Raw genomic sequence first — 24,335 nt, forward strand, 5'->3', positions numbered from 1 at the left:
CAATTGTAAATGGGTGAAGGAGGGTGACAAAATCTCTATAAAAGGAGCCCTCCTCTCCCTTGTTCATCATCTCTTCCACCATTAGGCCTCATTTTGCTGTAGCTCTAGTCTCCTTAGCCTCTTCCATGAGCCTTCTCTCCCTCTTGTAGATATTCTCTTATGTAGACTCTTGAGTCCATCTCTCTCTAGTTCATTCTCTCTCTATGAGTAGTCTTGGAGCTTATGCTCCCTCTTGTACATATGAAACCTCTTCTTCTCCCTTGTGTTTGTAGTATTTTGAGTTGCATTGGAGTGGAGTCTCACTCTTTTGACAATGAAGATCACTTCGTATTCCCTCTCTTGAGTCTCTCTTTCCTTTTCTTTCTTTCAAAGCCTTAAAAGTTCTTTCTAGTCGACTGCTCATTGCACGCACATGGTCCATCCATTTCTCAAGCCACCAAGGGAGTTACTTACCCTCTTCTAGGCAAAATCTATGAGTGGTGGATCGTTGATGAAGGTGGAGTCTTGAGGGAGCATCCTGCTCAAGCGAAGTTAGCATGGGTGGAGGGTAGCTTTTATGACAGTTTGACCCCCTGTTAGTGTTTCGCTCATAACTATTCGCTCGGTAGTCCGATTTTGATGAAACTCATATCAACAAGAAGCTCTCTTCAAAGCACATTTTTGTATTTGATTAGACCTTGAATCAAATACTACTTTAAAAATTTATGAGTCTTTATGTTTTTACAATCTGTTTTCATATGATAGTTGTTCCCCCCGTCTAGTAAACCGCCCATAACTTTTTGGCCATTCTTTGTTTCTTATGAAATGTATATCGGTGTGAAGCCCATCTCAAGGCGCATCTCTATATGTATTTAAATCTTTGATATCATGTCTCTATTGAAAGCTATAGGCCTCTGTGTCTAATGGCAGTTTGCAGAGTGTTTTGAGCTAATTGTAAAGGTATCTATGAAGAAGGTGCAATGTTTCCTCGGAACCTACCCATCCGATCCAATCAGCCCCTTTAAACTCCTTGATAAATATCAGTTCATGTCATGTTGAGCCGCAAGATCTTCTTTCAACAACATATCGCTCTTCTCTTTGGTGTAGACCGGCTTGCTAAGATTATGGCCTCTGCTGATCCTTTCCTTCTCCCTATGCTTGAGTAGAACATCACTTTGGATGTTACCATCTTCATTATCATCTAAGGGAGGAAAGTATGGTGTGGTATCTTGGCATAAAAGCTTCTTTTTAATGTCCCTTTCTCAGTGATAACTATATTTATCACTCAGTTCAAAAGCAATAGGAAGTGAAGAGGTGTGTGAAGTTTATTACCCCCACCTTCATGTCACAGTATCTTCATGTTATTGAGTTTCATTCTTCCAAATCCTACAAAAATGCTAGTATGTCACGTACTTGTCACATGCACTTAACCATGTGTCCTTTTACATGGAATGGATCTCACGCTTGGAGAAATTATCCGATAAGTGTAACTGGTCACTATTTAAAAGAGCTTTGGCATGTTTTTGCACAAAGTCTTACAACCACGAGCGTACCATATTGCCATGTGGTCTAGGCACTCTCATTTGTCCTCCTGTACAAATGCGGGGATATTTATAGAGGTGGGCCTGTAATCTTTTTAGCCTTTCATTTCCAAGACAATGTGCAAGTCTATATGCTTTGTGACAAATAATCCTTGAACCGAATGACTACTCAAACACAATTTTGTTCATATTGTTTTCCCTAGGTCTTACAAATCATGTTAATTTAATGTTTTGATCATCTTTATTCATTTGAAGATAATTTTGCCGTAACACTTTTAATTTTGCAACCCCAAGAGTGACTAGGCATATTCTGCTACAACAAAGAGTGTTGCAGGTCTCTTTTAGATGTGCGATGTCTAGCATTATGCAAGCTCTCCCTCTTGTGTAGCTAGACATTTTGAGGTCCACATTCATTGGTCTTCCCTTTAGTCTCTCCTCAATAGATGAGATTGAATTCTGCTTCCCATTTTGTGATAACCGAGATAGTCATTGAGAACCATCTGGATTAGATGTCCCTTATAAGAAATAATTTCTAGCTTCAAAAAAAAAACAAAGAGAGCCATTGAATGAAATTAGACATGGACCACATACCTAATAGCACTTGTTGACCTCTCATGCTTGTGGTGACATCTGTTATTTCATTCTCTTCAATGGGAAGATCAAGACCATGGATATGAGTACTTGGGCTTCTATGTCCATCACGCTTAGGTGAAGGAGTAGGAGACACATCCAAGGTTGCAAAATAGGTTCCACCACTAGTACAAGATACATCCAATGTAGCAAAGGGAGTGCCCATGGAACTATGAGAAGAAGAAATTGAGATAGATGTAGTGTCGAACGAACCTCCCATGCAAAACTTTGGCAAGCTTCAAAGGGGATGCCCGACCATAAAAGTCATCTATTATTTCATGCAACAATGAAAGGTGAAAATTATATGCCTGACCATAAAAGTCAGGGTTAGGTTTAGGGTTTTGAGCATAGAGAAATTTCTAAAAATATAAAATTTTCTCTATAAACATGAGATTCCCACATTTGTTTCTCATTATTTCTAGAATATGCCCAAGAGTTCATAGAAATCACCAAGTATGTGCAATTTTCTTATGGTTAAGTGTTTTCTATTTTAATTTGGTCATGAAATAGAATTTTAAGGTGTGCTTCAATATAATTTACTATGTTTTGTAAATGGGGGTGGTGTAAGTTGAATATGATTTAAACTACTTTATGTTTGCTTTTCGAAAAACACATTGGTTTGATTACTAGTCTATCCTATTTACTAAAAATAGTAAGAAACAATTCTAAACATAAATTGCTCTATATCCTACCCACTAAGCTTTCAATCCCTCTATGTTTAATACTCTAACCTCTCTATCTCTCCGTCCACCATCTACCCCTCTAAGCTCTCCATCTCTCCCCCTACCCTCAACAAAGATGATACCTGCAGGTATGCTTTTCACTTCTCATGCACTCATCGATTCTCATGCATCCTTTTTTTTTTTGACTGAAGGGAGTTGACTTCTTTCCAAATTGATGATATCATCGATGAGATCTTGCCCGATCAATGATATCATCGATGGGCTTAAAGTGCTAGTCCATTGATGATATCATCGATCGGGCCAACTGCTCGTCGATGATATCATCGATGGGCTTAAACTGCTCGTCGATGATATCATCGATGGGCTTTAAGCCCATCGATGATATCATCGAACTGGCACTTTCCCAATCGATGATATCATCAACCCCGTCCTTGGCCAGTCGATGATATCATTGATGGGCTTCTAGCCCATCGATGATATCATCAACCCAGTGCTTGCCCAGTCGATGATATCATCGATGGGATCTAGCCTATGGAGAGGAGAGAAATTTAGCGCGAGAGGGAGAGGGAGAGATGGGGAGAGAAGGAGAGAGAAAGTTAGGGAGAGAGGGAGAGATAAGGAGAGAATTAGGGAGAGAGGAGAGGAAGAGACGAAGAGGGAGTGAGTGAGTGAGTGAGAGAGAGAGAGAGAGAGAGAGAGAGAGAGAGAGAGAGAGATAGGGAGAGGGGGGGGAGAGAGAGAGAGAGAGAGAGAGAGAGAGAGAGAGAGAGAGAGAGAGAGGGAGAGAGAGAGAGAGAGAGAGAGAAATAGGGAGAGGGGAGAGAGAGAGAGAGAGGGTTTGAGGGAGAGACAGAGAGGGAGAGAGAGAGAGAGAGAGAGAGAGAGAGAGAGAGAGAGGAAGGGAGGGAGACAGAGAATTAGGGAGAGGGAGAGAGGGATTGTTGGAGAGAGAGAGAGAGTTTCTTTTGTGAGATTTAATTATTTTTCGAATGATTTTTATAAAAAAGCTGAGTTTTATCTTGAAATTACAAAGTTTTTTCTTGGTGGTTTTTAATTAAATTAGAGAGAGAGAGAGAGAGAGAGAGAGGCATTTTGGCCACAATTTTATTGTTTTTGAATTGTAGTGTTGTTACTTTTCATCCTTTTTTGTTTTTTCTTCTCTAATTGGAAGCAATATTTCTATCTATAAAGCCAGCCAAAATCTTGTTTCAATAATAAGCACGTCGAGATCCTTTTTCATGAAGAATGTCTATGTTAGAAGCTCAAATTCTTTTTAGAAACCATCAAGCTTGTTGTATTAGTTATTGTTTTTTTCAACTTGAGATATTCTTAACATGATATCATAAATATTTTGACATTGTCTATGTCTTTCGTAGGTACCATATCGAACAAACAAACTTTCAGGGAAATCCTTGTCTTTTGAAAGGCCACATCGGAGGATGCTCCCACTCCCACTAGGATCCAAAAGATAAGGTTGGAAAAGAAAGGCACCAAGGAACCAAAGAAAAGTGCCAAGGATCCAAGTCTTGAGGTGCAACAGCTTCAGCAAATTTATGATAACACACTATTCAAAATTTTTGGACTTGTATAAAGTCCAATTTGAGAAATGGACTAAAAAACAGTCCAAAAATTTTGAATATACTAGTAATGTTGTTTTTTGAACTAGATTTGCCAACTCAAAACAAAAGATTTGATGATTAAGTACTAAGAACATCAATGCATAACCAAATCTCTTACAAAGGTGGTCTACATAAACATCTTCATAACTTCTTGTGAATTGAGCTACGATCACCTAAGAACATCAATAGATGACCAATTCTCTTAGAAAGGTGGTGTAAATAAACACCTTTATGTATAAGTGGTGTGCACACACCTTTATGACCATTTCTTTTAGAAAGGTGGTGTACATAAAGCCCTTAGAAAGGTAGTGTAGATAAATCCTTTTATGTGTAAGTGGTGTACATATACACCACACTTGGTATTAAAAAACACCCTTAACTATAAAAATACATTTGACATAAAGTTTAAAATACACCATTAAGTATAAAATGGACCTCATAAACAATCTTTATACACAATAATGAGAGTAAAGAAATCAAAAAAGTAGTAAACTTTTTATTAGATATTCGCTTTACATAGAAGTTCAAAACTTATGATTACAAAGCCGCCGTCAGCCATCATGTTACTCCGTACCAATGTCCTCAATGCCAGACCCTTGGCTACCAGGGTCCTGACTAATAGGCTGCTCTAAGACTGGAGTCTCAGTAGCAAGGTCCTCAGTAGTTTGCTCTTCAGTTCCAAGCACCTGACTAGTAGGCTGCTCTAGAGTCTCATGACCAAGTTCTTGGTGAGTAGGGACCTGGCTACTAGGTTCCTAACTAGTAGGCTGCTCTGGAGTCTGTAAGATCATGGTTGAAGAACCATCTATGCCTCTTGGTAACTCCTCCTGGTCATGCTTTGCCTCGTCCATACCTTCTTTGAGTAAGTCTTCCTTGCTTGATCCACTTGCCTGTCCTTCACCCAAGATCAAGGGTGCCTTCCTCACTTTTAATTTCAAGGGAAGTGCTTCCACCTCTTTAGACTTACCTTTTCCTGTGACATGCTGTACTACTACTTCTTGCTACCGCGAGCCTTCCCGTATGATGAGTGGAACCTCCTTGACTCTAGTTGACAATTGATCACCCTTATTCTTTGTGTGGATTTCTTCTTGCCATAAGTCATCGGATGTAGAGCTTTCATCCTCATCATCACCTAACTAGAATCATCACCCTCAGACTCACTACCCTCTTCTTTGACATTTTCCTCTTCAAAGAAGGTAGTGCAACTGTAATATGTGTCAAAGAACTCAATTTGATGGGGGGTATCAATGACAATTACATTTCTACCTTGGCGTAGCAATTTCTCAGTAGCAAAACCCATTCGATACAATGCTACTTCCCACCCATCATTCAATAAATTCTTTGTCATCTCTAGTATCACATCAGGATCCATCGGCTTTCTATAATCCACCATTGCTGCATCAAGCTTAACCTTATTGTCCTCAAAGTAATGAAGCTCGAGAGTCCTGAAAGGAATTTGGATTAGATTGCCACCACCCCTGGATAAGAAGCACATCAAGAAAGGCTACAAGACTTGAATGGCAGTGCCTTCCAAGACAGTCATATGATTACGTAGGACTATACCATGGTATACTTTTGAAAGTAAATACCCAAATGCAGATGTCAAACTCACATACAAGGCATCCCTTTGTGATTCTATCACGAACAAGACCAACGTTGATCTTTTCTTATCTGCCATCTGTGACACTGCAAGGTCTTGCAATTCATCTATAAAAAATATGCATGGCTTCTCCCAAGCATGACTGCTCATTGTTATGAAATGCTCTGTATCAATGCCATTGATGTGTGCAAATTTTGTATCATTCTCTGATAGCCATTGTTATGAAATGCTCTGTATCAATGCCATTGATGTGTGCAAATTTTGTATCATTCTCTGATAGCAGGATATCATAGGAGAAGCTGAATGGAGAACCATCATCTAAACCACCAATTGCTCTACAACAACCTTTGGCATTTTAGCTCTTAGATCCTTTGTTGGTGTGGCATCTGCATCCATTGAAGCCAACCACTTTCTAGCCCATGTCTTATCAAGGAGTTGACCTAGGCTAAGTGCTTTCTTCTTATCCACATCAATTGACTTGCCAGCTAGCTCATCATCAGATTTCAATAAAAATAATAGTGCCGAGAGAGCAGCCTCATTTTGAATCATTCGGGTGACCACTTCATCCAAGTTGCTATGCTTGCTCTTCTTTCCAAAGAAGCAGTCACCACTTAGGATCTTCTTGCATACTTCTTTTGTTATTGCATTTGGAACAAACCTTAATGCTCTCCACCAAACAATAGACATCGGTTTCTTTATTTCTTTCCTCTAAGTTGCAATGTGATCTGGTGCCTCAAAGGATATCTTCCCTATTTCATATGCTTGGCAAACATCCACGATGCTCTAAAACACTGAGTCCTCATGGAAGACAATGCAAGTAACATCCCTGTATCTTGCAACGGCAGTGTTCAAATCCTTTGCCTCAACCTTATTACTTGGTATGCCTTGCGTATTGCTTACAACACCTTTCAAGCATCTATAGAACTGAGTCCTCTTTGCCATGTACTCAGATGTAGGTCTCCTGCCTTTCACTGTTTGTGGCTTTCCACAGCCCATCCATAACTCCCTTGCCTTTATCAAGATCTCAAAAAGAGAAGAGCTTTTCTTCAACCTAAATGGAGCTGAATTCAGCCTTTCTGATTCTAGAATGTACTTCGAGTCATCGTTAAATATGCTCTTGGCTTGGGCATTTAGCAAAGCATAATGACGAGTGATGCAAATGATCTATCCTTTTTCCAAATACTGAGAAGTCATCTAGAAATACCTTCATGAATGAGGTCAGGTACTCTGCAAATACCTCTTGTATATATTTTTGGAAAGTGGGTGGTGCATTTTTCAATCCAAAGGTCATGACATTCGAAGCAAATACACCCCATTCTGTTACAAATGCAATTTTATCTCTGTCTTCTGGAGCCATTCTAATCTAGTTATACCCACTGAAACCATCTAAAAATTGTAAATCTCATGTCCAGCCACAACATCAAGCAATGAATCACAAAATGGAAGAGGGAATGGATTAGTGATGGTTGCTGCATTCAACTTTCCATAATCAACACATATTCTCAGTTTCCCATTTTTCTTTGGAACAATAACAATTGGAGATAGCCATGTCACATGTGTTAGTGGATATATGAAAGCAACCTCAGTAACTTATCAATTTCCTCCTTTACCAACTTGGCATAATTTGGATTCATTCTATATCTCCCTTGAATGATTGGTACTGCATCCGTTTTGAGATTTATTCTATGTTGATAGAATGATGGATCTACCCCCTTCATATCAGTGTAATGCCATGCAAAAATGTCCTTGTACTGTTCTAATAACTTTCTGAGAGCCACTTTGAATGGTGGGGGAAGATTTGTACTTACCATGACTGTTTGTGGGTTGTCCTTGTCCCCCAAATTCATTTCCTCCAAGTCATCTTGTCTTACCCTGGCACTCCTTTGCATTTGCTCTTCAAACTGAATTTCTACCTCTTGAATTACCTGTTGGTGATGTAGAAGCAAGAGATCTTTCTACATCGCTGTTGTCTACATTTATAGCCTTTTTTGTAGATTCTCTTGTCATAAGCTTTTTTTACTGTGTTCAGATTCTTTTCTGTGCTGTAGCAACTAGAAGTGTGTTGGACTATTGTTTTTGTTCATCCAGGTCAATATATTGAACAATAATCTTCACAACATCAATTTCAAAAATAGGGAAAATAGTGGGGTTCCTTTTGAGAAAAATTTCTTCCTCATCTTCATCAATATCGGAAATCATATTGATGCCCTTTACTTCTAGTGGCTGTGTTTTTCTAGGAAAACTTTTTGTAGAAGATAAGTTAACTTTGATTTTCTTTTTTGCCTTCCTAGTAGTGATTCTCTCTGAGCCCCAATCTTACTTGACTTTGGCAGCTCTTAACCATGGCCTACCCAAGAGCATGTTGTAAGGAGGATCTTTTTCCTCCATTCTGAGTACCACAAATGTAACTCTAAAGGTCATACCCATGATTGTAAATTCTTGCCCTCTCAAGATTCAAGAGGTTGGATTCTTCTTTGGTCAGCCATTCTCACTTGGAATGGTGCTAGAACCAGCTCATTTAATTAAATATATCCTCTGATAGGATATTCACACCTGAACCTCCATCAACTAAAACTTCTGGAATTCTCTGCCTTTTGTATATTACATCAATGAGTGGTACTTGATAGTCCACATCTTCAATTGTAGATGTATAAATGTTTGGAGTTTCTTCTTCATCATCACTTGCTTTATTGTCTTTGCATGTATCTTCAATAAAAGATGCCTTAATACAAGATTTGGAGGCAACCAACTATTTGCATGAAGAGAGCATGCAAGCGGTATATAGAACATCACTCATAGAATTGTTATGGGATACTCCCATTGCCAAAGAAGCAGAGCTCCTAAGCAAATCACAAAATCCAGCAACAAGGAAGATTAATCTCAATCCAAGAGCAAAGATAGTTGCTAAACAGACATGGGTACATCCTGAAGATGACCTCCCAAGGATCCTACTCAACTCTCCTCCACATAGCCCAGTAGATGGTTTCTCACTACTACGCAAACTTACTGTTCTTTCAGAGACCCCGCTATCAGATGCACTAGCAAAGAGAACACATGAGGAGGTGTCAACAATGGAGGTAGACCATGCCTTAATCACATTGAAACACTATAGTGACCAGCAAAGAAGAATTGCAAAAGCAAGTGCAAGAATTATAGAGAGAGAAAGAGGCAACAAATAGTTTACTTCTCAAACAGACAGAACTTTAGCAAGAGCTGGCTAATGCACATGTAGAGCTTGCCAAGATGGCTAAAGAGTACAACAGCTCCAAGGAACAGCAAAATTGATAGGGCAGGTCAAAGTACAACAAGAATGCATGCCCACCATCAAAGCATGGCTACAAGAATGAAGGATGAGTTTTTTATTCAACTTGACAAAGTGGGTGCTGATTAGAGAGAATTATAGATTGAGAATACACTCCTCAAAGACCACATCTGTGCGCTTAAGAATGTTGAAGTCCAACTCAGGTAAATGGTAGCAGAACTCGACAGTGTGTTTATGACAACATCTGATGTCACTGAAATGAAGAATCAACTCACTAGAACTTCACAGGAAGCATGGGACAATATTAAAAGCAAGATTTTTGCAATTGCTACACACCCATATCAAACATTTGCTTTAGCTGCTTACACATATGATGCTATGGCACACGAGCTAAAGGATCTCCGAGCAAGAGTAAAGGCAAGAACTCACAGACAAACGCCATTTGAGTAAAATTTTTCCATACTAGAAGAAGAACGTGCTAACACCTTAGAACCTCCTACAATGCATGCAGAAGAGGTTCATCAGTATGCCCAAGTAGAAACAAAGATGCCTGTATTATTTGCAAATGTTGATGCTCTGCATAGCCCAACTCAATCATGGTGTACTAGTCCACCTCAGACCACAAAAGCAGCAAAAAATACAAATGCAGAGAAACGTGACACAAAGGAAGACCAGCCCACAGCCAACCCTATTGTCATTCAAAATACCGAAATTGACCTGGCAGTCACACACAGTGTCTTGGAAGATTATTTCCAGTAAAGGGTTCGAGTCTCCAACTTTTTGAGAGAGACTCTCTCCACCGGAAGTGCTAGGCCCTTGAAGACTTAGTCTCCACCTACGTGGCCAATAGCCCAATGTCAGCATAGGTTAGGATAAGTCAATCCCATGGCACAAGGCGGTTACTTGATAGGATAACACACCTAGCAGCGTGTTTTTTTACGGATGTGCATGACACTAAGGCAAAAATGGTATTTAATGCTTGATCGACCTTGCAAAGCATATCCGATGGGCACAATACTTGTCCTATGGCTTAACCTAGGTGGTATTGAAATCTTCTCAAAGAGGCACACCCATCCGAAGTACTTGGCCAGATAACATACCTAAGGGCGTGTTTTTTTGCGGATGTGCATATCACTATCGGAAAAATGTTGTATAATGCGTGATCGACCATGCAAAGCATATCGGCGGATGGTGACAATAATTTGCACACATCTCAACCTAGTTGAAACCTACTTGTGTGCAAAGTGGAGCCCCCATCCGATAAGTACTTGTTTGAATAACACACCTAGGACCGTGTTTCTTTTATCGTTGTGCATGACACTAAGGCAAAAACGGTGTTTTATGCCTGATCGACAATGCAAGCATATCTGATGGGGACAATACTTTTCACACACCTTCAAATAGGTGGAATTGACTTACTTGCAAAGTGGCATTCCCATCGCATAAGTACTTGATTGGATAGCACACCTAGCAGCGTGTTTTTTTACGGATGTGCATGACACTAAGGCAAAAATGGTATTTAATGCTCGATCGACCATGTAAAGCATATCCGATGGGTACAATACTTTTCCTACACCTTAACCTAGGTGGTATTGAAATGTTCTCAAAGAGGCACACCCATCTGATAAGTACTTGGTCAGATAACATACCTAAGGGCGTGTTTTTTTGCGGATGTGCATATCACTACCGGAAAAATGTTGTATAATGCGTGATCGACCATGCAAAGCATATCCGATGGTGACAATACTTTGCACGCATCTCAACCTAGTTGAAACAGACTTACGTGCAAAGTGGAGCCCCCATCTGATAAGTACTTGTTTGAATAACACACCTAGGACCGTGTTTTTTTATGGTTGTGGACACTAAGGCAAAAATGGTGTTTTATGCTTGATCGAAAATGCAAAGCATATCCGATGGGCACAATACTTTTCACACACCTTAAACTAGGTGGAATTGACTTACATGCAAAGTGGCACGCCCATCCCATAAGTGCTTGATCGGATAACATACCTAGCAGCGTGTTTTTTTATGGATGTGCATGACACTAAGGCAAAAATGGTATTTAATGCTCGATCGACCATGCAAAGGATATCGGATGGCACAACACTTTTCCTACGCCTCAACCTAGGTTGTATTGAAACGTTCTCAAAGAGGCACACTCATCCGATAAGTACTTGGTCAGATAACAAACCTAAGGGCGTGTTTTTTTGCGGATGTGCATATCACTAGGGGAAAAACGGTGTATAATGCGTGATCCGCCATGCAAAGCATATCCAATGCTCACAATACTTTGCACGCACCTCAACCTAGTTGAAAGATACTTGCGTGCAAAGTGGATCCCCCATCTGATAAGTACTTTTTTGAATAACACACCTAGGACCATGTTTCTTTATTGTTGTGCATGGCACTAAGGCAAAAACAGAGTTTTATGCTTGATCGATAATGCAAAGCATATCCGATGAGCACAATAATTTTCACACACCTTCAACTAGGTGCAATTGACTTACATGGAAAGTGGCATTCCCATCGCATAAGTACTTGATCAGATAACACACCTAGTAGTGTGTTTTTTTACGGATGTGCATGACACTAAGGCAAAAATGGTATTTAATGCTCGATCGACCATGCAAAGCATATCCGATGGGCACAATAATTTTCCTATGCCTTAGCCTAGGTGGTATTGAAATGTTCTCAAAGAGGCACACCCATCCGATAAGTACTTGGTCAGATAACATACCTAAGGGCGTGTTTTTTTGCGGATGTGCATATCACTACCGGAGAAACGTTGTATAATGCGTAATCGACCATGCAGAGCATATCCGATGGTGACAGTACTTTGCACACATCTCAACCTAGTTGAAACAGACTTGTGTGCAAAGTGGAGGCCCCATCCGATAAGTACTTGTTTGATTAACACACCTAGGACTGTGTTTTTTTATGGTTGTGCATGACACTAAGGCGAAAATGGTGTTTTATGCTTGATCGACAATGCAAAGCATATCCGATGGGCACAATACTTAGCACACACCTTCAACTAGGTGGAATTGACTTACATGCAAAGTGGCACACCCATCCCATAAGTGCTTGATCGGATAACATACCTAGCAGCGTGTTTTTTAATGGATGTGCATGACACTAAGGCAAAAATGGTATTTAATGCTCGATCGACCATGCAAAGGATATCCGATGGCACAACACTTTTCCTACCCCTCAACCTAGGTTGTATTGAAATGTTCTCAAAGAGGCACACCCATCCGATAAGTACTTGGTCAGATAACAAACCAAAGGGCGTGTTTTTTTGCGGATGTGCATATCACTAGGGGAAAAACGGTGTATAATGCGTGATCGGCCATGCAAAGCATTTCCGATGGTCACAATACTTTGCACGCACCTCAACCTAGTTGAAAGATACTTGCATGCAAAGTGGATCCCCCATCTGATAAGTACTTGTTTGAATAACACACCTAGGATCGTGTTTTTTTATGGTTGTGCATGGCACTAAGGCAAAAACAGTGTTTTATGCTTGATCGATAATGCAAAGCATATCCGATGAGCACAATACTTTTCACACACCTTCAACTAGGTGCAATTGACTTACATGGAAAGTGGCATTCCCATTGCATAAGTACTTGATCGGATAACACACCTAGCAGTGTGTTTTTTTACCGGATGTGCATGACACTAAGGCAAAAATGGTATTTTATGCTCGATCAACCATGCAAAGGATATCCGATGGGCACAATACTTTTCATATGCCTTAGCCTAGGTGGTATTGAAATGTTATCAAAGGGGCACACCCATCCGATAAGTACTTGGTCAGATAACATACCTAAGGGTGTGTTTTTTTGCGGATGTGCATATCACTACAGGAAAAACAGTGTACAATGCATGATCGACCATGCAAAGCATATCCAATGGTTACAATACTTTGCACACATCTCAAGCGAGTTGAAATATACTTGGGTCCAAAGTGGAGCCCCCATCCGATAAGTACTTTTTTGAATAACACACCTAGGATCGTGTTTTTTTATGGTTGTGCATTACACTAGAGCAAAAATGGTGTTTTATGCTTCATCGAGAATGCAAAGAATATCCGATGGGCATAATACTTTGCACACAACTTAAACAAGGTGGAATTGACTTACATGCAAAGTGGCATGCCCATCCCATAAGTACTTGATCAGAGAACATACCTAGCAGCGTGTTTTTTTACGGATGTGCATGACACTAAGGCAAAAATGATATTTAATGCTCGATCAACCATGCAAAGCATATCCGATGGGCACAATACTTTTCCTACATCTCAACCTAGGTGGCATTGACATGTTTTCAAATAGGCACACCCATCCGATAAGTACTTGGTCAGATAACACACCTAAGGGCGTGTTTTTTTGCAGATGTGCATATCACTAGGGAAAAAACGGTGTATAATGCGTGATCGGCCATGCAAAGCATATCCGATGGTCACAATACTTTGAACGAACCCAAACCTAGTTGAAACTGACTTGTGTGCAAAGTGGAGCCCCCATCTGAGAAGTACTTGTTTGAATAACACACCTAGGACGTGTTTTTTTATGGTTGTGCATGACACTAAAGCAAAAATGGTGTTTTATGCTTGATCGACAATGCAAAGCATATTTGATGGGCACAATCTTTGCACACACCCTCAACTAGGTGGAATTGACTTACATGCAAAGTGGCGCACCCATCCCATAAGTACTTGATCGGATAACATACCTAGCATCGTATTTTTTTATGGATGTGCATGACACTAGAGCAAAAATATTATTTAATGCTCGATCGACCATGCAAAGGATAACTTGGTGTGTCCATCTGATGAGTATTTGATCGGATAACTTCTCCCACCAATAAATTAAGTACTAATTAAAAATTATAATAAATGAGTAGATTATTAAAAAGAGACTAATATTTATGTAATTGTTGCTACTGCAGTTTAAAGGACTCTCACAAAGGAGATGGCTATAGATTTTGTTCCAGGGATGGATGTGATTTTATGTAGCAAAAGAGAAGTAGTTGCATTTGCTACAATCCATGATAGTGATCCCAATTCAGTTTGCCACTTTCGAAGACTTGGCGAAGATAAGGTGGCAGTTACTGTGTCAAAGATTCTTAGCGCACATGTTGAGCTAAAGTATAAATGTGGAGATATGGAAACACTTGGAGATGTTATGCCCTTTAATACATCCAACAAAATCATTTATAGCATAGGACAAAGATGAGACTTATGCAACAGACATTATCAAGAATATAAAGTGCACCACCTTGGATTTTACTGTAGGGGACATTTTACAAATGAGATCGTTTGCAAATAAGACTATAGCAGAAGGTGAAGTATTGGGATTTGAACAAGTGGAGCAATGGTCATTTGCATAGATGAGGATTCTAAAAGTCACTGATGATGGTATGGTTGATAACATAACATCCTTATGTGATCCCTACTATGAGGTAGGCATGAATATGAGATGGAGCATGCAATTTTTAAACATGAGAAAGAGGCACGTGGTTTTCAATGATAAAGACAAGGTATACTACAATATCAAAGGACCTAAAAAGCGTGCCCATGTGCCAAGCTCTATCACTTCAAATGTGGATGACTTCAATGTACTCAATTATAGAAGTGACATCTTATCTGGAATGGATGAGTTCATTGGTTCCGAGAAACAAAATGATTTTAGAAGCGAAGCCTTATCTGGGGTGGATGAATTCTTGTACAGTGAGAAGGGCAAAGGTTTCAATAGCGATGTCTTGTCAAGTGTGGATGAGTTCATGCATATTAACAAACCTAGTGTCAATCAAGCTTGTGGATTTGTGAAAGCCATGCAAGATGTCCCAATGAGCGATGTTCTCTCACAAGTGGAAGAGATTCAAGATTCTCAATACTCTCGTAGAATATTGAATTCATTGAATGGTCCTAAGAGTATGTTAAAAATGAGGATGAGATCAACAGAGGATTATTCAATATTTAACTTTGATTGTGATATGGCCAAGGATGCAACGACCAATCATAGATGCTTGGTTACAAACAAATGTGAGGAGAAGAAGTGCATAAATACAGATAACAACATGCACGAGGAATGAAAATGGTCATACATATGCATGAAGAGAAAGTGAATCCAGGCAGATCCACAAAAGCAACCAAAGAGGAAGAGAGTAATGAAGGAGGAGAACATGTTAAATGCATTGGGATATCTATGTTGCAAGCGAAGATGTATGTGCTTCATTGATCTTGTAGACATCAGGGAATGTAGAGGACACGTGTGGCAAAGAAGAGGAAGCGAAAGAAATGAATACCTTCTCACAAGTCTCTCTTGCTTTCTTCAGAATGGCAATAAAAGGCTAAGTTCAAGACAAAAGGTAAAACCTCTCGTAAATGGAAAAAAGATTTGCAATAAGGCATATCGCAATATTATTGGATTATCCCATGGTACATATTGGGATTTAGTCACCAAGGCAAAAGGCGGCAACAAATTTAGCATTCACGGTAATACAAGAAGGTCCAAATCAAGAATCTCAACTGTCAGGGCAGCAGCAATTTTGCAAGACTTCATACATGAAAATGCTTTACCTCAACCCCATATATCTACCAAACTCCCTAACGGTGATGCGATCACTGAAATGCACCTTCCAATGGGCTTGACAAAGCTCGAAGTATTTGACTCTATTGCAGAAAAGCAAAGGCAAAGAGGGGATGCCATAGGTTCTTCTCATACTTTGTATACTCTTTGGAAGAAGAACTTTGGATATGTTAAAGTCCCAAGGAGGCAAAAAATGTCAAATTGCAATGTCTGTGATGATTTAAAGCGAGCGATTGAGAGTGCAACATGTCCAAATCAAAGGGAATTATACAAAAAAAACCGAAAATCTCATCATGACCTTATTCGACATTCCAAACAAAAATATGCATTTTGGAAGGAGCAAGCTATTTCGCATCCCGATGACTACATGTGCCTTATTGTAGATGGCACGGATCAAAATACAACAACATTGCCTCGTTTTGTTGCCACTCCACCTAAATTACAAGGAAAGCACTTTCTAAAGACACATCTATGTTCCTTTTTGTAGCAATATAGTGCCAACTGAATGCAAAGATACACTTGGATTTACATAAAAGTCTTGATACCAATCAAGAGGCTTCAATATTGGGCCCTTACTCATGGCCTCCTTAAGTTGCTGAAAAGACTCTTGTTGCTCCGCACCCATTGGAAAGGAACTCCTTTTCTTGTTAACAAGTTCATGGGATGCACTATCTTTTTGAAATCATCACCAAAGCGTTGATAATACTTGCTCTTTCCTAGAATTCTATGAACACTAGTGACACTCTCAGGACTTGGCCATGCCATGATTGCTTGAACCTTGTCAGGATCCATTTGCAGGCCTTCTTCAAACACAATATGCCCCAACAAGACTACTCTTGTTTGAGCCAAATGACAATTGCTAGGATTTAGACACCCTTTTGCTTCATCAATACTAGCTAAGGCCATCTTTAACTTCTCCATGTGATCTATGCACCGAGATTAAATGCAAAAATCATCCAAAAACACCCTTATGAACTTTCCCAAGTAAGGCTCGAGCACTTGATTCATGAACCTTTGAAATGTAGCTGGTGCATTGTCAACCCAAAAGGCATCACTCTATAAGCAAAAACTCCCCAAGGTGTGACAAATGATGTTTTCTTTTGATCTTCCTTCCGAATACGAATTTGAAAGTACCCAGAATACCCATAACATACAGAGTACATCTCATGCCTTGCTACTTGGTCTAGTATTTCATCTTGGAATGGTAAAGGAAAATGATCCCTATTAGTGCATGCATTCAAAGGACGAAAGTTCACATGAACCTGCCACTTATTTCCTTTCTTTGGTGTGACAACTACAGGAGATATCCATTCTGAATCATCAACAGGAAAGTTGAATCCCACCTCAAGTAGTTGTGTTACCTCTTTCTTTAGTGCCTTATCTTGGATCACCCCCAATCACCTTAAGTGTTGCACAACTAGCTTGCTTTCTGGCTTTAACTCAATCTTGTGCTCCACTAAAGAGACTAGTTGAACCTGTGAATAGCTTGTTGCAAAGAGCTATGGGAAATCATCTAGCATATCCAAATACTAGAGCTTCTCACTACCTGATAGAGAATCACCAAGAGGCTCTTTATTGCATTGTTGTCATTTAGTGTGCTCCACATCCTCCACATGAAGTGGCTCTACAAGATATTCTTGTACAACCACCTTGTTCCCTCCTGACTCATCTCGATCATCACCAAGACAAAGAACAAAGGCCACACCTTCCACCTCACCCTCTGAGCTGGACTCCTCGGAGCTACACCGTATCTCTTCTTCTTCATGGATTAAGTCAGAGCTCCGAACTCTCTGATATTGAAGACTCCTCCTTGACAACTCTTTTTGCGACTTTTGATGTTGTAGTGCACCTTCTTATCATTTCCCTACAAAATCAATTCTTCAGTATCCCACTTTTGAACAGCCTTCACCTTGCATAGCCAAGGCCTTTCCAAAATCAATGGATAGGCACGTGCATCTGGCTTGGTAGGGATCACTTGAAAAGTAGTCGGCACAGAAATTCCACATACATTTACTTCTAGATTCTTCACAAATCCCAAGGTCTTTACCCTAGTGTTGTCAGCCAATTTGATGCGATAAGGAGAGGTAGTACTAGAGTATTTTAAATCAGCATCTATCATGGTCTTCTCACTCATGACATTAATCGATGCACCTCCATCAATGTACACATTAGAAATCACTTGACCATCAATGATCACATCAACCACAGGTACATCATCATGAGCCTCTATATCTACCTTTTGAAGAATAGCAATGACACTTTTCTTCTTTTTCTTCTTTGACACTCTTGTGCTTGCTAGCTTTCCCCATTCCTTCCGTAGTTTTGGAGACAAAGCAAGCAATTGACAAAAGGTGGTATGAGCTTCCTTTTCTTTAAGGTCGAACAACAAGTCATAGCTTCCAATGCCTTGCCCTAAAGGAAAGTCTGACTAGCTAATTCTCCTTCTAGATGCCATCTTCTTCTTAATACGGCATTCCTCTTCCTGATGTTCCTCATCTACTTCTTCCTTGCTTTCTTCTTCTTCTTTTGCTTTGCCACGCCCCCGTTTAGCCATCATTACCTCTCTTTCCTCATCCCCTGAAGAAGCTTCTAACAAGGATACTTGTTTTTCTTCTTTCTTTTTCAATCTAGGACACTTAGGGTGATAGTGACTTTTTTCTTTTCTCGAGGCCTATCCTCACTCTTTGGTGCTCTAAGTTGTCATGCATTAACCAAATACAATTTCAAATCAGCAAATTCCGCCATCAATTGGGAGATATTATGATCTAACTTAGAGGACTTTGATACCTAAGGAGTGCCCATTACCTCCACCATAGAAGTTGAAGCTATTGAAGCCACAAAAGAGGATTCAATCTTTAAGAGAATCTTCTTTCTTGGTCGCAATGCGAAGTGCCTCCATGTATGTTGTTGGATCTTTACTCATTACGTTTGAGTGAATATGAGGCTCCAAAGCCATAACAAATTTTCTCATCTTTAAGTGCTCCATCCCTACGAGAGTTTGAGGGGCCGATGATACAAATGCCATAGCTCGCAAAGCTACCCTTTCATACTTTGTCCATAAAGTTTCATATTGGATTGCCAACATAGAGACCATCTCACCCTCTCCTTGATAGAACCGGTCCAACTGCAACATCAAAGCATTTGGCGACTCCACTGCCCCAAATCTTTGCTTCATTGCAGCCACCACTTAGTCCCAGTCCTCCTTGGTAGAGTCCTCATGCCAACCCAAGGCTACACCTTCAAGAAAATCAGGAAAAATCTCTGCCCAATCCTTCATGGACAATCTAAAAAGCGGGCATCCTCGAACAAAGTCCAAAGATAAGACTCCAGGTCTTCCCCTTTGGTCCCTCGAAACACTGGAATCTTCACCATGATGAAACACAAAAAGAAAACACCAAGATCCAAATAATATCCCAAACAAGATCCAAACAAGATCCCACAGAGCCTTAGTATACCAAGATTAACTTATTATGCATAACCACTTGTTGAAAACACTCCACAATGTGATCCTCAATAAAATCTTCAAAAATAAGTGACCAACCAGCACCATGAAAACATTGTGTATACATGTATTCAAGAATCACCCTTGTCACAATTGGAAGTGCACATAACAGCTTCAAGATATTGTACTCTTCATCATTTGCATAGCAAAAGAAGCTGAAAGCATTGAGCATCACCACTCCACTATTATAGTCAAAAACTACCCAAAGACTAAACTCTTCTTCACACCAAGCTACTAGTGCATGAAACAATCCCAAATCTATCATTGTGCCTACTACCGGCATTCTTGATTCACCAACATATTCAAGAGTGCCATGATGACCATGCGAAAAGCTTGGGCATCACCTTCACAATCTTCTAGTTCTCTTAAACAGGCTGCAATCTCTTCTAACGGAGTTCTTCCAAGCATCTTCTTTATCACATCAGAAAACACATGCCTATACTAGGCATAACATGCAATCAAGTAAACCCAAGATTGTTTAATAAGGTGGGATGAATCCAATACCAAACGTACCCGATGTCTCCACCAAAAGATGTGACATGAAGTTGGGGGTAATCAACTTCACGCACCTCTTCACTTCCTACTGCTTTTGAACTGAGTGACAAACATATTTATCGCTAAGGAAGGGACATTAAAAAGAAGCTTCTATGCCAAGATACCACACCATACTTTCCTCCCTTAGATGATAATGAAGATGGTAACATCCCAAGTGATGTTGTACTCAAGCATAGGGAAAAGGAAAGGATCAGCAGAGGCCATAATCTTAGCAAGCCGATCTACGCCAAAGAGAAAAGCAATATGTTGTTGAAAGAAGATCTTGCGGCTCAACATGACATGAACTGATATATATCAAGGAGTTTGAAGGGGCTGATTGGGTCGGATGGGTAGGTTACGAGGAAACATTGCACCTCCTTCATAGATACCTTTACAATTAGCTCAAAACACTCTACAAACCATCATTAGATAGAGAGGACTATAACTTTCAATAAATACATGATATCAAAGATTCAAATACATAATTCAAATACATATAGAGATGCATCTTGAGATGGGCTTCATGCCGATATACATTTCGTAAGAAACAAAGAAGCGGCCAGAAAGTTACGGGCGGTTTACTAGACGGGGGTAAAAACTATCATGAAAATAGACTCTCAAACACACAGACTCATAGATTTTTTATGTAGTATCTGATTCAAAGTCTAATCACATAAAAAATGCGCGTTAAAGAGATTCGCGCTGATATAAGTTTCATCAAAATTGGACCATTGAGCAAAACGTTATGAGCAAAACACTAACATGGGGTCAAACAGTCATAAGAGCTACCCTCTACCCATGCTAATTTCGTTTGAGCAGGATGCTCCCTCAAGACTCCACCTTCATCAACGATCCACCACTCATAGATTTTACATAAACAAGGGTAAGTAACTCCCTTGGTGGCTCGAAAAATGGATGGACCATGTGCGTGCAATGAGCGACCGAATAGAAAGAACTTTTAAGGCTTTGAAAGAAAGAAAAGTGAATATGAAGTCATCTTCATTGTCAATAGAGTGAGATTACACTCCAATGCAACTCAAAATACTACAAACACAAGGGAGAAGAAGAGGTTTCATATGTACAAGAGGGAGCGGAAGCTTCAAGACTACTCATAGAGAGAGAATAAACTAGAGAGAGATGGGCTCAAGAGTCTACATAAGAGAATATCTACAAGAGGGAGAGAAGGCTCATGGAAGAGGCTGAGGAGACTAGAGCTACAACAATATGAGGCCTAATGGTGGAAGAGGTGATGAACAAGGGAGAGGAGGGCTCCTTTTATAGAGATTTTGTCACCCTCCTTCACCCATTTACAATTGCTACCTGTAGATTCCTTTCCCCATCAATCACATACGCCCGTATGTCATCATCCATGTCCTTTTTGGCTACTCTTGCAATGTGTCCCATCAAAAGATGCTCAAGACTCCTAAGATATTGAGAAAGTGAAGAGTCTCCCCACATGGAGCGCAAAGGAACCCTCTGTTTTCCATATGTCCACATCCTCCTTATTCCACATAGGAATTCTATAAGGATTCCTCTTGACTCCACACTCCTCCACATGCCTTCCACACGCTTGGCATGTGGCCTCTCTTATATTATTGGAACACATGGACATGAGCCCACCTCTTTATATGACTCACTCTTCCTATTTTCTAAAAACCCCATAATATCCCATACACAAATAACTCTCACTCCATACCAAGGTATTTATCATTCATATACATGGTATTTACAATGATCCATTCCACTCATCCTCTCAATCCCATACAATATCTTGGAAAATAGAAATAATTGAGAGCCACTAGGCTATCACTTGATACTTAAACTCTTATTAAATATAGAGAAAAACAATACCAATGCCAAAGAAAAAATATTAATTTTTTGTGTGTGTGCCACATGCATGGACTTGAATGCCTTGTGTAATAGAAGTCAAGGACAAGAGAGAGGTGTGTGTAATGATGTCATGAAATTTTTTTTGTTTTTGACAAATCATTTGCTTGCAACATCTAATAGTTTTCTATCTTTGCAGAAGAAGCAATTGTAGAGTAGCAAATGCATCGAGAAATGCAAGCTCTAAAAAGGAAGAAGTTAGTGAAGCATCACAAGAAGAGTTACAACAGCCTAATAAGTACATAACCATCATCATTAATGGAATGGATCAAAAGAAGACAAATCTTCCACACTTCAAACGAGTGCCCACGGGTTTGAAAGAGGAGAACTTCATCACATATCACGTGGTTGGATGCATGATCTACCATGGTGAATTAATCCCCAAGGTTTATCTGATGACACCAAATGTAAGAAATGATTCTAATATCACAGTTTCCATTCTAAATGATGCATTGAAGAATCTTACACAACCTCTTCCAAAAGTGTTGTATGTCCAACTTGATAACACATCAAGACTTGAGAGAGAACAAGAATCAAGTTGTGTTGGCATACCTTTGCATGCTTGTGGAGAAAGGCATATTTTTGAAAGTGAAATTAGGATTCCTTCTAGTGGGCCACACGCACAATTCATTGATCGGATGTTTAGCAGGTTCTCATCTGTAAAGCTAAGAAGGAAAGAAGCATGGGATGGGGATTTGCATTTTATAGGATTCATATGTGCCAAAACCAGTAATTGCAAACATGGAAAAAACAATAGATTTCAGATGCTTTGTATTTGGTGACAACGAGCGAATTGATTGATGTATTGAGAAGCTCAATGAGTTCAGCTTTCAACACCAATAACACCTATTTCATTAATTTTGGACTGGTGCACTGTCCAAATTTGTTTTGTGAGATAATTTTGGATAAAGCATTTAAAAAAAAGAGGCTCTTATAAAACAAAACTTTGAGTCAAAAAGTAAGATTTTAAAAAATCAAATTAGAAAAAATGACGTGACATGTTATTAAAACTAGAGTACATTAAAAAAAGAGGACATCACATTGTTAAAAGAGACAAAAAGTAAGATTTTAAAAAATCAAATTAGAAAAAATGGTGTGACATGTTATTAAAACTAGAGTACATTTAAAAAAAAGCATGACACATTTGTATAAGAAGTAGATCATATAACTCAAAGCCATATGGTGTTAAAAAACACCTTCCATTAGCTCAACCTAGAAGATCTCATCTTTGTCTCTCTTGTCTATTACAACTTTACAACATTAGAGAACTAAAAGTTCTTTGTGGAACTGTAGTTTCATTTCTTGTCTATTACAGTTACTTTAGAAAACACATAAGTCTCTATGGAATTAAATTTCTATGGAATTAAATTTCTATGGAATTAAATTTCCATCACTTGACTATTAAGTCATTAGAGAGAGCATATGTCCTCGAAAGTGCCTACTATGGCATTGGCTTCATGAAAACAAGCAGACTTTAAACTTGCAAGCCATGCGTAACTAGGGCTGGCATTGCAAATCTCCTCATAGACTCTCCTCACAACTTGTTTTGAATCTTCCGACGACGACTTGTAAGCATTCAACAACTCTTATTTTCTCTCTTGGCTTTCCTCATCTTCACCATTGTTTTCAATACAGCTTCTAGCCACCGCCATACCCTGTATGAAAATTTAACTCGTTAGCATAAGAAGTACATGATTAAAAGAAGCGAAAAAGAAAGCTAGGGATATTAATCTCTTCTGTTGAGTTCAAATCAAGCAGCCATGTGCATAACATATCCTCCTCGAATGATTTTCCCTTCATTGGTCCATACAAAAGAGATCTAAGACAGAATTTGAGTTCAATAAATGAAGTCGAGTAGTAACTAGTCATTGTCTTAGAGGGAAAGTGGGAGAAGGAGAGTGAGGGAGCAATAGCAAGGGATGCACAGTGAGCTGCCCCTCCTTCAAGAGTGATAGAAAGTGACGGAAGACGTAAAGTGAAAGACGAATACAAGTTAATCAGAAGGACTAGGATGTAATAAATAAGAGAGTGTTTGTGGAAGGACTATGATGGAAGAATACAAGTGCACTAAGGCACGATGTGTTTGCTATGATAAGGATAAGTGTTGGAATAAAGTGAGAGAAGCATTGGAAATGCTCTACTTTAAGTGAGTGGAGACTGTCCAACTGAATTAAATTTTGCAGAGCATTGGGAATGCTGTACTTTAAGTGAGTGGAGCATTGGGAATTGATATTTTGGAGTGAAATATATTACAAATATTACATCATCACATATTCATATCAAAATTCTCATCACACAAGGTTATATTTCCAAATAATCACATCAGCACACATTCATATCATAAAATTGTGTGCATGAAATAAATATATAAATATCATGACTAAATGCCACTTAAGTAATAAGTCACAAATTGGTGTATAATCAACAAAAACTACATCATGATTCATACATGCAAAAAATAAATGTCAACCATAATATTCATGAAATAAACAACATCATGAG

Source organism: Dipteris shenzhenensis, chromosome 15 (genome assembly GCF_047967505.1).
Source record: "Dipteris shenzhenensis isolate YYH24624 ecotype China chromosome 15, Dip_SZ_1.0, whole genome shotgun sequence".
NCBI lineage: Eukaryota > Viridiplantae > Streptophyta > Polypodiopsida > Gleicheniales > Dipteridaceae > Dipteris > Dipteris shenzhenensis.